Genomic DNA, 12335 nt, shown 5'->3' on the forward strand with positions numbered 1-12335 from the left:
AAAAAAAAAGGGGGCGCCTGGGTGGCGCAGTCGGTTAAGCGTCCGACTTCAGCCAGGTCACGATCTCGCGGTCCGGGAGTTCGAGCCCCGCGTCAGGCTCTGGGCTGATGGCTCAGAGCCTGGAGCCTGTTTCCGATTCTGTGTCTCCCTCTCTCTCTGCCCCTCCCCCGTTCATGCTCTGTCTCTCTCTGTCCCAAAAATAAATAAACATTGAAAAAAATTAAAAAAAATAAAAAAAATAAAAATAAATTTAGTTTCCTAAAAAGCTTATTGGGCTTTTGATTGTCATTAAGTGAAATGTATATATAAAAAACGTTAACATCCTCTTTAAAAATGTATTTATTTAAGTAATCTCTGCACCCAACGTTGGGGCTCGAACTCATGACCCCTAGATCGAGAGTCACATGCTCTTCCAACTGATCCAGCCAGGCACCCCAACATCCTTTTTTATCTTATTTCTCTTTACACAAGAAGTACTTCTCACCATTTTTAGTTATGTTTTTCTTTTTTCCAATTCTCTGAGCTTTTTTATAGGGAAGATGGAGGCATAGGAGGATGCTGGGCTCACCTCGTCCTGCTGATCGCTTAGATTCCACCCACATCCGCCTAAATAACCCAGAAAGCCTCCAGAAGACTACCAGTTCTCTTCATAATGTTTTCATATGATTATTGTTAAACTTCATATGTAGGTATCTTACAATTTTCACATTTTTTGTAAGTTCTTGCTTTTTCTTCCCCTTTTCTATTTCTGACTGGTATTGCTCTCTCTCCCTGGAAGTGCACCTCTCCAGTTCTTCAAGAGAACCTACTGTGAAGATTGTATTCAGCTGAAGGCCTTCAATTTCTACAGCTTTGGATCTGCCACACTTCCATCCTAAGGTCAGGCTTTCCCCTGGTTGCTTCAAGCAAATGACTACATCTCGAAGTGCTATTCATTCCAGGCCATTTCTTCCTGACAGAGTTTCTTTCATAGAAAATCTTGTCTCTGGCTCTCCCTTTGGCTTTGTCAAGAATTTCTCAGAGCTGCATAAAAGATTAAGCCCCTTCCTAGCCTTCTTTTCCTTTCTCTTTGCACGGGTACCAGAATTGCATCACTATCTGAAGGGACTCCTCACCTGCTCCTGCTCTCTCTCCTCTTATCCTTCGCAGATATATCCCCAGCAGATCTCTTGAGTGTCTAATTCTGTCCAATTTTTAGGGGCCACTGCTTAGACAACCCAAACTGACCTATGCCCATGTAAAGTAATCAATTAATTTTGCATATTTTATTTTTAGCCATCTTACTAAAACTTCTCATTAGTTATATTACTATTTTAGCTAAATCTAAATGTTTTTGTATAAAGGCATATTAAAATGCAAAGATTTGGAGGTGCTACCTTTCTTCCCATCTATCAGCAGGTCAGGAAGAAGTGGGTGTAAGACAAAGGAAGAAGTAGAACTTGAGGGTATTGGGTTTAAAGTTCTCCCTGTCATCTGTGTGTGTCCAGAACGAGGGATTATGTAGTAGATAAGGACCACTTAAGCTTAATGTGGAGAACAGCCCTGCTTTAATCTCAGTTCTATTAATTACTAATTGTATGGCAGGTTATCTAAGCTGTCTAAATTTTAATTTTCAAAATGATAATATGCTGAGAATTAAAGTATACTGTAGGACCAAGTACACAATTCTAAAGCTGGCTGCTCTTGGAATCAGTTCTCAGTACTATCCCAAAACCCGTATGTCCAAATTTTCTAACAAGAAAGTGGAACAACTCCACAACTTGATACCTTAGTTATTAGCAGACATAGTTTTTTTCACTTGTTCTCTTTTACTTACTTATCTAACTCATATTCATTTCAATGGTTACAAAATTACTTTGGGTGCAGGTTCTAGTTTCTATCAAGGCAGAGACTAGTTTCATGTTCCCAAATAACCTCAGGGTCTAGCACACAATGATCAACCAGCAAATACTTGTTCATCAGAAATAAACAAACAATTCAGTTGTTGCAATCATTGTCTTCTAATCAAGATTACAAATCTATAAAACATCTTCCCACAAAGATTCTATATCAGTCCACGTCTCTTGAAAAGCTTAAGAATTATTACAGTTTATGTAATCCATCATATATTCTTCAGCTCTATTTCCAACGTGTTCTATACTGCTCCAGGATGATGGTTAAGCACAAGGACTGTGTTTGAATTGCAGTTCTGCAAGTCACTAGACCTTGGGCCACATTTATGCCTATTCTTAGCCCCAAGTTCTTCAAACAATTATAAATAATGCCCCTTTAAAATTGAATCATAATAGCATATATTATTCTTTCCTCCATAGGAACTAGATGGCACACTCAAATTGAATAATGTTTAATGAAGAGACTTTCACACTGATGTGAGCTGCCATCAGGGAAATCTCAAGGGTGCCCCACAGCTAAGTGGGACAATAGGAAATATCTGTAAACAGAACCCAGACAGCTGTGTGTAGAGGGCTTCCTGACAGGGCCTAGGGCCACAGCAGGCTGAGATATTCTCAGAAGGGAGCCAAGAATAAGCACTATATCCGTCAAACCTTCATTCAAAGACCATTGATAGAATCAAACCAGAAGCCAGAAGGCAAGGCCGCCCATTGATATAGTTGATATAATGCCTAGCTCCAAGTAAATAACAGAGTAGAGAATGGGAGAAAATCAATTTGAAGCACCAAATGGAAACAATCCAGCCATCTCATGGGATTGTTGAGCAGATACACTTAGAAAATTATCTAGTTCTGCACATGTGAAGTGCTTAATAAGCTTTAGACCTTGTTAGATATCATTACTAGATAACATTAGATATTACTTCCATTGTTCTTTCCGCCCATATTTCTGATGTAACAGTTATACGATGGACCCAAACTCTTAAAAGAGTTAAAAATTTATTTTTATTTAAAAAGATTTTAACATTTATTTATTTTTGACAGAGTGAGACAGAGCACAAGCAGGGGAGGGGCAAAGAGAGAGGGGGGGGGGACACAGAATCCGAAGCAGCCTCCAGGCTTTGAGCTGTCAGCACAGAGCCTGATGTGGGGGTCGAATCCACGAACAGTGAGATCATGACCTGGGCCAAAGTTGGATGCTTAACTGACTGAGGCACCCAGGCACCCCCAAAATTTATTTATATTTTAAAATTAAAACATAAAAATTATATTTAAAATTATTATATTTTTAAGCAGAGGCACTATAAGGAAGTGTTAAGCATGTAATTTGGAATCTGCTATCTTAAATTCACTTCTCATCTTAACCAGCAATATATAATATACAAAGGATACTAAGAATATCACCATATCATATGGTAGACATTAAAAAATTAAATGAGAAAACACAACTGAACATTTGAAACAGGGTCTAGAATTTGGTAAGGTGGCATTAAATGTTGGCTATTTTATTTTATTTTTATTTTATTTTATTTTATTTATTTTATTAAATGTGGGAAAGATGTTATTTCAAATTTATTTATTTATTTTGAGAGAGAAAGAGAGAGCATGAGCAGGGGAGGGACAGAGAGAGAGGGAGAATCCCAAGCAGGCTCTGCACTGTTAGCATAGAGCACAACATGGGGCTTGAACTAACGGAACTGTGAGAGCATGACCTGAGCCGAAATCAAGAGTCAGACAGTTAACTGATTGAGCCACCCAGGTGCCCCAAATGTTAGCTATTTTAAAACATTCAATATTCTTTTGTGTTTCACTATTTTTAATTTCCACATGTACCAGCTTCTTTTTCCAACTGTGTCCATTAGCAGGCTAAATAAATTATAAACAAAATACGTGGGAGTGCTGACTCTCAGTATCTCAGAATGGGACTATATTTGGAAATAGGGCCTTTCAAGAGCTAATTAAATTAAAATGAGGTTATTCCAGTGGGCCCTAATTTCATATGACTGGTGTCTGTACAAGAAGAAGAGATTAGGACAGAGAAGCACACAGAGAGAAGGGCATGTGAAGACAAATACGAGAAGATGGCCATCCATAAATCCAAAGAGAGAGACCTCGCAAGAAACCAAGACTGCCAACACCTTGATCTTAGACTTCTAACCTCCAGAATTGTGAGAAAATAAATTTCTATTGCTTAAGCCACCAAGTCTGTGGTACTTTGTCATGACAGCCTTAGCAAACTAATGCAATAAATATGTAGGTGGAAGTCATGGATTATTTGGGTTTCAGGCTCCTTGTGTTCATAATCACTGGAATGGTGGGCTTAACAGGATTAATGCAAAAGTACTTGCTGATTTTTTACTCTCTCCTTTGTTAAATCTGTTGGATATAGCATATCACCACCTCTTTTTCTGAACATTCCAGCAGTACTTCTGTTAATCCATTTTTTCTACCTCATATACTGGACCATTTGACATGTCACCATCCCTCCCTCATTCAGGTAACAGAAGACTTGATATCTATCTCTTTGAGGTCTTGGACTCTCAAAATTAGGCCAGTCCACAAATTAACTGTAGATGAACCCTGATTTGTCCACATCTCATAAGATGTTGTACAATGAGATGAAGAGCAGGCCAGGGGAAGAAACTAATGGTGTCTTCATCATTTGAAATTGGGCTCAGAAGGAAATGAGGAACATGTTATTGGAAACAACCTAAGTGTCCATCAGCAGATGAATGGATCTAGAAAATGTGGTATATGTATATTTGCTATGAAATATTATTCAGCCATATAAAAGAAGGAAATCCTACCTTTTTCAGAAACATGGATGAAACTAGAAGGCATTATGCTAAGTGAAATAAGCTAGGCAATGAAAGACAAATACTGTATGGTATCACAAATATGTGGAATGTAAAAAAAAGAAAAGTGTAACTCATAGAGACAAAAAGAATAGTGGTTGCCAGAGGCTGAGGGGTGGGAGAAATGAGTCACTGGTCAAAGGGAACATTTTTTCAGTTATAAGATGAATAAGTTCTGAGGATCTAATATGCATCATGGGTTACTGTAGTTAATAACACTGTATTGCATACTTACAGAAATGCATAGTGCCCAGGTAGCCAAAAGGGTTTCAAAAATAACAACAAAATGGGAAGATTTACCCTTCTTTATTTCAAGACTTAACATAAAGGTACAGTAATGAAGACAGTGTATAGTACTGGTATAAAGGTAGACATATAGGTAAATGGAATAGAATTGAGACTCCAGAAACAAACTTTTTGTTTTGTTTTGTTTTTGTTTTTGTTTTTAATTTTTTTAAATTTACATACAAATTAGCATATAGTGAAACAATGATTTCAGGAGTAGATTCCTTAATGCCCCTTACCCATTGAGCCCATCCCCCCTCCCACAACCCCTCCAGCAACCCTCAGTTTGTTCTCCATATGTATGAGTCTCTTCTGTTTTGTTCCCCTTCCTGTTTTTATATTATTTTTGTTCCCCTTCCCTTATGTTAACCTGTTTTGTCTCTTAAAGTCCTCATATGAATGAAGTCATATGATTTTTGTCTTTCTCTGACTAATTTCACTTAGTATAATATCCTCCCGTTCCATCTGTGTAGTTGCAAATGGCAAGATTTCATTCTTTTTGATTGCCAAGTAATACTCCATTGTATAGATGTACCACATCTTCTTTATCCATTCATCCATCAATAGACATTTGGGCTCTTTGCATACTTTGGCTATTGTTGATAGTGCTGCTATAAACATGGGGGTGCATGTGTCCCTTCGAAACAGCACACCTGTATCCCGTGGATAAATGCCTAATAGTGCAATTGTTGGGTCATAGGGTAGTTCTATTTTTAGTTTTTTAAGGAACCTCCATACTGTTTTCCAGACCAGCTTGCACTGCCACCAACAATGCAAAAGAGATGCTCTTTCTCCGCATCCTCGCCAACATCTGTTGTTGCCTCAGTTGTTAATGTTAGCCATTCTGACAGGTGCAAGGTGGTATCTCATTGTGGTTTAGATTTGTATTTCCTTGATGATGAGTGATGTTGAGCATTTTTTCATGTGTCGGTTGGCCATCTGGATGTCTGCCTTGGACAAAGGGCTAGTATCCAAAATCTATAAAGAGCTCACCAAACTCCACACCTGAAAAACAAATAACCCAGTGAAGAAATGGGCAGAAAACATGAATAGACACTTCTCTAAAGAAGACATCCGGATGGCCAACAGGCACATGAAAACATGCTCAACGTCGCTCCTCATCAGGGAAATACAAATCAAAACCACACTCAGGTATCACCTCATGCCAGTCAGAGTGGCCAAAATGAACAAATCAGGAGACTATAGATGCTGGAGAGGATGTGGAGAAACGGGAACCCTCTTGCACTGTTGGTGGGAATGCAAATTGGTGCAGCCACTCTGGAAAACAGTGTGGAGGTTCCTCAAAAAATTAAAAATAGACCTACCCTATGACCCAGCAGTAGCAGTGCTAGGAATTTACCCAAGGGATACAGGAGTACTGATGCATAGGGGCACTTGTACCCCAATGTTTATAGCAGCACTCTCAACAATAGCCAAATTATGGGAAGAGCCGAAATGTCCATCAACTGATGAATGGATAAAGAAATTGTGGTTTATATACACAATGGAGTACTACGTGGCAATGAGAAAGAATGAAATCTGGCCCTTTGTAGCAACATGGATGGAACTGGAGAGTGTGATGCTAAGTGAAATAAGAGACAGAGAAAGAAATAAGAAAACAGAGAAAGACAGACACCATATGTTTTCACTCTTATGTGGATCCTGAGAAACTTAACAGAAACTCATGGGGGAGGGGAAGGAAAAAAAAAAAAAAGGAGGTTAGAGTGAGAGAGAGCCAAAGCATAAGAGACTCTTAAAAACTGAGAACAAACTGAGGGTTGATGGGGGGTGGGAGGGAGGGGAGGGTGGGTGATGGGTATTGAGGAGGGCACCTTTTTGGATGAGCACTGGGTGTTGTATGGAAACCAATTTGACAATAAACTTCATATATTGGGAAAAAAAAGTGGATGTCTTCCTTGGAGAAGTGTCTATTCATGTCTTTTGCCCATTTCTTCACTGGATTATTTGTTTTTTGGGTGTTGAGTTTGATAAGTTCTTTATAGATTTTGGATACTAACCCTTTATCTGATATGTCATTTGCAAATATCTTCTCCCATTCTGTCGGTTGCCTTTTAGTTTTGCTGATTGTTTCCTTCGCTGTGCAGAAGCTTTTTATTTTGATGAGGTCCCAGTAGTTCATTTTTGCTTTTGTTTCCCTTGCCTCCGGAAATGTGTTGAGTAAGAAGTTGCTGCAGCCAAGATGAAAGAGGTTTTTGCCTGCTTTCTCCTTGAGGATTTTGATGGCTTCCTGTCTTACCTCTTCCTGAGGTCTTTCATCCATTTTGAGTTTATTTTTGTGTATGGTGTAAGAAAGTGGTCCAGGTTCATTCTTCTGCATGTTGCTGTCCAGTTTTCCCAGCACCACTTGCTGAAGAGACTGTGTTTATTCCATTGGATATTCTTTCTTGCTTTGTCAAACATTAGTTGGCCATATGTTTGTGGGTCCATTTCTGGGTTCTCTATTCTGTTCCATTGATCTGAGTGTCTGTTCTTGTGCCTGTACCATAGTGTCTTGATGATTACAGCTTTGTAGTATAGCTTGAAGTCTGGGATTGTGATGTGTCCTGCTTTGGTTTTGTTTTTCAAGATTGCTTTGGCTATTCAGGTTCCATACAAAAAGTCTTTGGCTTTTCTGGTTCCATACAAATTTTAGGATTATTTGTTGTAGCTCTGTGAAGAATGTTGGTATTACTTTGATAGGGATTGCATTGAATATGTAGATTGCTTTGGGTATCGACATTTTAGCAATATTTGTTTTTCCTATCCAGGAGCATGGCATCTTTTTCCATTTTTTTGTCTTCTTCAATTTCTTTCATAAGCTTTCTATAGTTTTCAGTGTATAGATTTTTCACCTCTTTGGTTAGATTTATTCCTAGGTATTTTATGGTTTTTTGTGTACCTGTAAATGGGATAGATTCCTTGATTCCTCTTTCTGTTGCTTCATTGTTGGTGTATAGGAATGCCACCGATTTCTGTGCATTGATTTTATATCCTGCGACTTTGCTGAATTCATGAATCAGTCCTAGCAGTTTTTTGGTGGAATCTTTTGGGTCTTCCATATAGAGTATCATGTCATCTGTGAAGAGTGAAAGTTTGACATCCTCCTGGCTGATTTGGATGCCTTTTATTTCTTTGTGTTGTCTGATTGCAGAGGCTAAGACTTCCAATACTATGTTTGAATAACAGTGGCAAGAGTGGACATCCCTGGCTTGTTCCTGACCTTAGGGGGAAACCTCTCAGTTTTTCCCCATTGAGGATGATATTAGCATTGGGTCACTCATATATGGCTTTTATGATCTTAAGGTATGATCCTTCTATCCCTACTTCCTTGAGGGTTTTTATGAAGAAAGCATGCTGTATTTTGTCAAATGATTTCTCTGCATCTATTGAGAGGATCATATGGTTCTTGCCCTTTCTTTTATTGATGTGATGAATCATGTTAATTGTTTTGCAGATATTGAACCAGCCCTGCATCCCAGGTATAAATCCCACTTGGTCGTGGTGAATAATTTTTTTAATGTATTGTTGGATCCAGTTGGCTAATACCTTGTTGAGGATTTTTGCATCCATGCTCATCAGGGAAATTGGTCTATAGTTCTCCTTTTTAGTGGGTCTCTGTCTGGTTTTGGAATCAAGGTAATGCTGGCTTCATAGAAAGAGTTTGGAAGTTTTCCTTCCATTTCTATTTTTTGGAACAGTTTCAAGAGAATAGGTGTTAATTCTTCCTTAAATGTTTGGTAGAATTCCCCTGGAAAGCCATCTGGCCCTGGACTCTTGTTTTTTGGAAGATTTTTGATTACTAATTTGATTTCCTTACTGGTTATGTGTATGTTCAAATTTTCTATTTCTTCCTGTTTCAGTTTTGGTAGTGTATATGTTTCTAGGAATTTGTCTATTTCTTCCAGATTACCAATTTTATTGGCATATAATTGCTCATAATATTCTCTTATTATTGTTTTTATTTCTGTTGTGTTGGTTGTGATCTCTCCCCTTTCATTCTTCATTTTATTTATTTGGGTCCTTTCCTTTTTCTTCTTGATCAGACTAGCTAGAAGTTTATCAATTTTGTTAATTTTTTCAAAGAACTGGCTCCTGGTTTCATTGATCTGTTCTACTGTTTGTTTTTTTAATTTCAATAGCATTGATTTCTGTGTTTAATCTTTATTATTTCCTGTCTTCTGCTGGTTTTGGGTTTTATTTGCTGTTCTTTTTCCAGCTCCTTAAGGCGTAAGGTTAGGTTGTGTATCTGAGATCTTCCTTCTTTAGGAAGGCCTGGATTGCTATATACTTTCCTCTTATGACCGCCTTTGCTGCATCCCAGAGGTTTTGGGTTGTGGTGTTATCATTTTCATTGACTTCCATATACTTTTTAATTTCCTCTTTAACTGCTTGGTTAGCCCATACATTCCTTAGTAGGATGTTCTTCAGTCTCCAAGTAGTTGTTACCTTTCCAAATTTTTTCTTGTGGTGGATTTCGAGTTTCATAGCATTGTGGTCTGAAAATATGCACGGTATGATCTTGATCTTTTTGTACTTACTTAGGGCTGATTTGTTTCCCAGTATGTGGTCTATTCTGGAGAACGTTCCATGTGCACTGGAGAAGAATGTATATTCTGCTGCTTTAGGATGAAATGTTGTGACTATATCTGTTAAGTCCATCTGGTCCAGTGTGTCATTCAAAGCCAATGTTTTCTTGTTGATTTTTTGATTAGATGATCTGTCCATTGCTGTGAGTGGCGTGTTGAAGTCTCCTACTATTATGGTATTACTATCGATGAGTTTCTTTAAGTTTGTGATTAATTGATTTATATATTTGTGTTCTCCCACATTTGGCACATAAATATTTACAATTGTTAGGTCTTCTTGGTCTATAGACCCCTTAATTATGATATAATGACCTTTTGCATCTCTTGATACAGTCTTTATTTTAAAGTCTAAATTGTCTAATGTAAGTATGGCTACTCCGGCTTTCTTTTGTTGACCATTAGCATGATAGATTGTTCTCCATCTCCTTATTTTCAATCTGAAGGTGTCTTTAGGTCTAAAGTGGATCTCTTGTAAACAGCATATAGATGGATCTTGTTTTCTTATCCATTCTGTTACCCTATGTCTTCTGATTGGAGCATTGAGTCCATTGACGTTTCAAGTGAGTACTGAAAGATATGAATTCATGGCCATTATGATGCTTGTGGAGTTGGAGTTTCTGGTGATGTTCTCTGGTCCTTTCTAATCTTTTGTTGCTTTTGGTATATATATATATATATATATATATATATATATATATACATACATATAAATATGAATCTATTTCATATAAAGATGAAAATATATATATATATGTATGTATATATATACATACATAAATATATATATTATATATATAAAATATATATATGTATGTATATGTATGTATATATATACATATATGTATATACATACATATTCTCCCCTCAGAAAGTTCCCTTTAAAATGTCTTGCAGGGCTGGTTTAGTGGTCACAAACTCCTTTAATTTTTGTTTGTCTGGGAAACTTTTTATATCTCCTTCTATTTTGAATGACAGCCTTGCTGGGTAAAGAGTTCTTGGCTGCATATTATTCTGACTCAGCACATTGAATATATCCTGCCACTCCATTCTGGCCTGCCAAGTTTCTGTGGATAGGTGTACTGCAAACCTGATCTGTCTTCCCTTGTAGGTTAGAGACTTTTTTCCCTTGCTGCTTTCATGATTCTCTCCTTGCCTGAGTATTTTGTGAATTTGACTATGATATGCCTTGTTGATGGTCGGTTTTTGTTGAATCTAATGGGGGTCCTCTGTGCTTCCTGGATTTTGATATCTGTGTCTTTCCCCAGGTTAGGGAAGTTTTCTGCTATGATTTGCTCACATAGCCCTTCTACCCCTATTTCTCTCTCTTCCTCTTCTGGGACCCCTAGGATTCTGATGTTGTTCCTTTTTAATGAGTCACTGATTTCTCTAATTCTTAAATTGTGCTCTTTTGCCTTAATCCCCCTCTTTTTTTCTGCTTCATTATTCTCTATAAGTTTGTCCTCTATATCGCTGATTCTCTGTTCTGTCTCATCCATCCTTGCCACTGCTGCATCCATCTGTGATTGCAGCTCAGTTATAGAATTTTTAATTTCATTATGGCTATTTTTTACTTCTTTTATCTCTGCAGAAAGGGATTCTAATCTATTTTTGACTCCAACTAGTATTCTTATTATCGTGATTCTAAATTCTGGTTCAGACATCTTGCTCGTATCTGTGTTGGTTAAATCCCTGGCTGTTGTTTCTTTGTGCTCTTTCTTTTGGGGTGAATTCCTTCATTTTGTCATTTTGAAGGGAGAAAAGGAATTAATGAGGTAGAAAAATTGAAATTAAAACAATTAAAATTAAAAAAAATTAAAATTAAAAATTAAAAACACACACACACAAATAGAATAGATGATGCTAGATCCTAGGTGTGTTTTGGTCTGGGTGTTGAAAGTGGTTTGACAGATTAAAGAAAAAAAAAGGGGGGGGGAAGGAAATCGTTTGAGAATTTGAAAAAATGAATACACTGAAGTAGACTAAAATGAGATGACTGGGGTAAAATAGAATTTGAAAAAATATACACAAAAGTAAAGAATATAGTAGAAAAAAATTAAAGAAAAATATTTTTAATAAAAATTAAAAATAAATATGATTTTTTAAATTTTCTGTACTTAAGAAAAAAGAAAAGAAATAAAAAAGAGAAAAAAGATAAAAAGAAAAAATAAAGAAAAAAAATCGTTTGAAAATTTGGAAAAGTGAATAGACTGTAGTAGACTAAAATAAAATATGGGAGTAAGATAGAATTTGAAGAAATTTACATAAAAGCAAAAACTATAGTAATAAAAATTAAATAAAAATATTTTTAAAAGAGATTGAAGGTAAAAATGAAGTTTTTCTGCATTCAAGAAAAAGAAAAGAAATGAAAAAGAGACAAAAAGAAAGAGAAAGAAAAAAAGGAAATCGTTTGAAAATTTGAAAAGGTGAGTACACTGAAGTAGACTAAAATAAAATGCTGGAAGTAAAGTAGAATTTGAAAAAATTTACACAAAAGTAAAAAATATGGTAATAAAAATTAGAAATATTTTTAATAAAAATTGAAAATAAAAATGAATTTTTTCCCTTTCTGTATTCAAGAAAAAGAATTATAAAAGAGAAAAAGGAAAAAAAAAACATTGAATAGATGAATCTGCTAACAGATTGAAGTAGGACTGAAATTGCTTTGTTTTCACCTAGAAGTCAGTCTATGTAGTTCTTTATACTCCATAAATTAAGTC

The sequence above is a fragment of the Lynx rufus genome, unplaced genomic scaffold, assembly GCF_022079265.1.
Source record: "Lynx rufus isolate CCGP_SWC_20201006 ecotype Redwood Valley unplaced genomic scaffold, mLynRuf1.p SCAF_6, whole genome shotgun sequence".
Classification (NCBI taxonomy): Eukaryota; Metazoa; Chordata; class Mammalia; order Carnivora; family Felidae; genus Lynx; species Lynx rufus.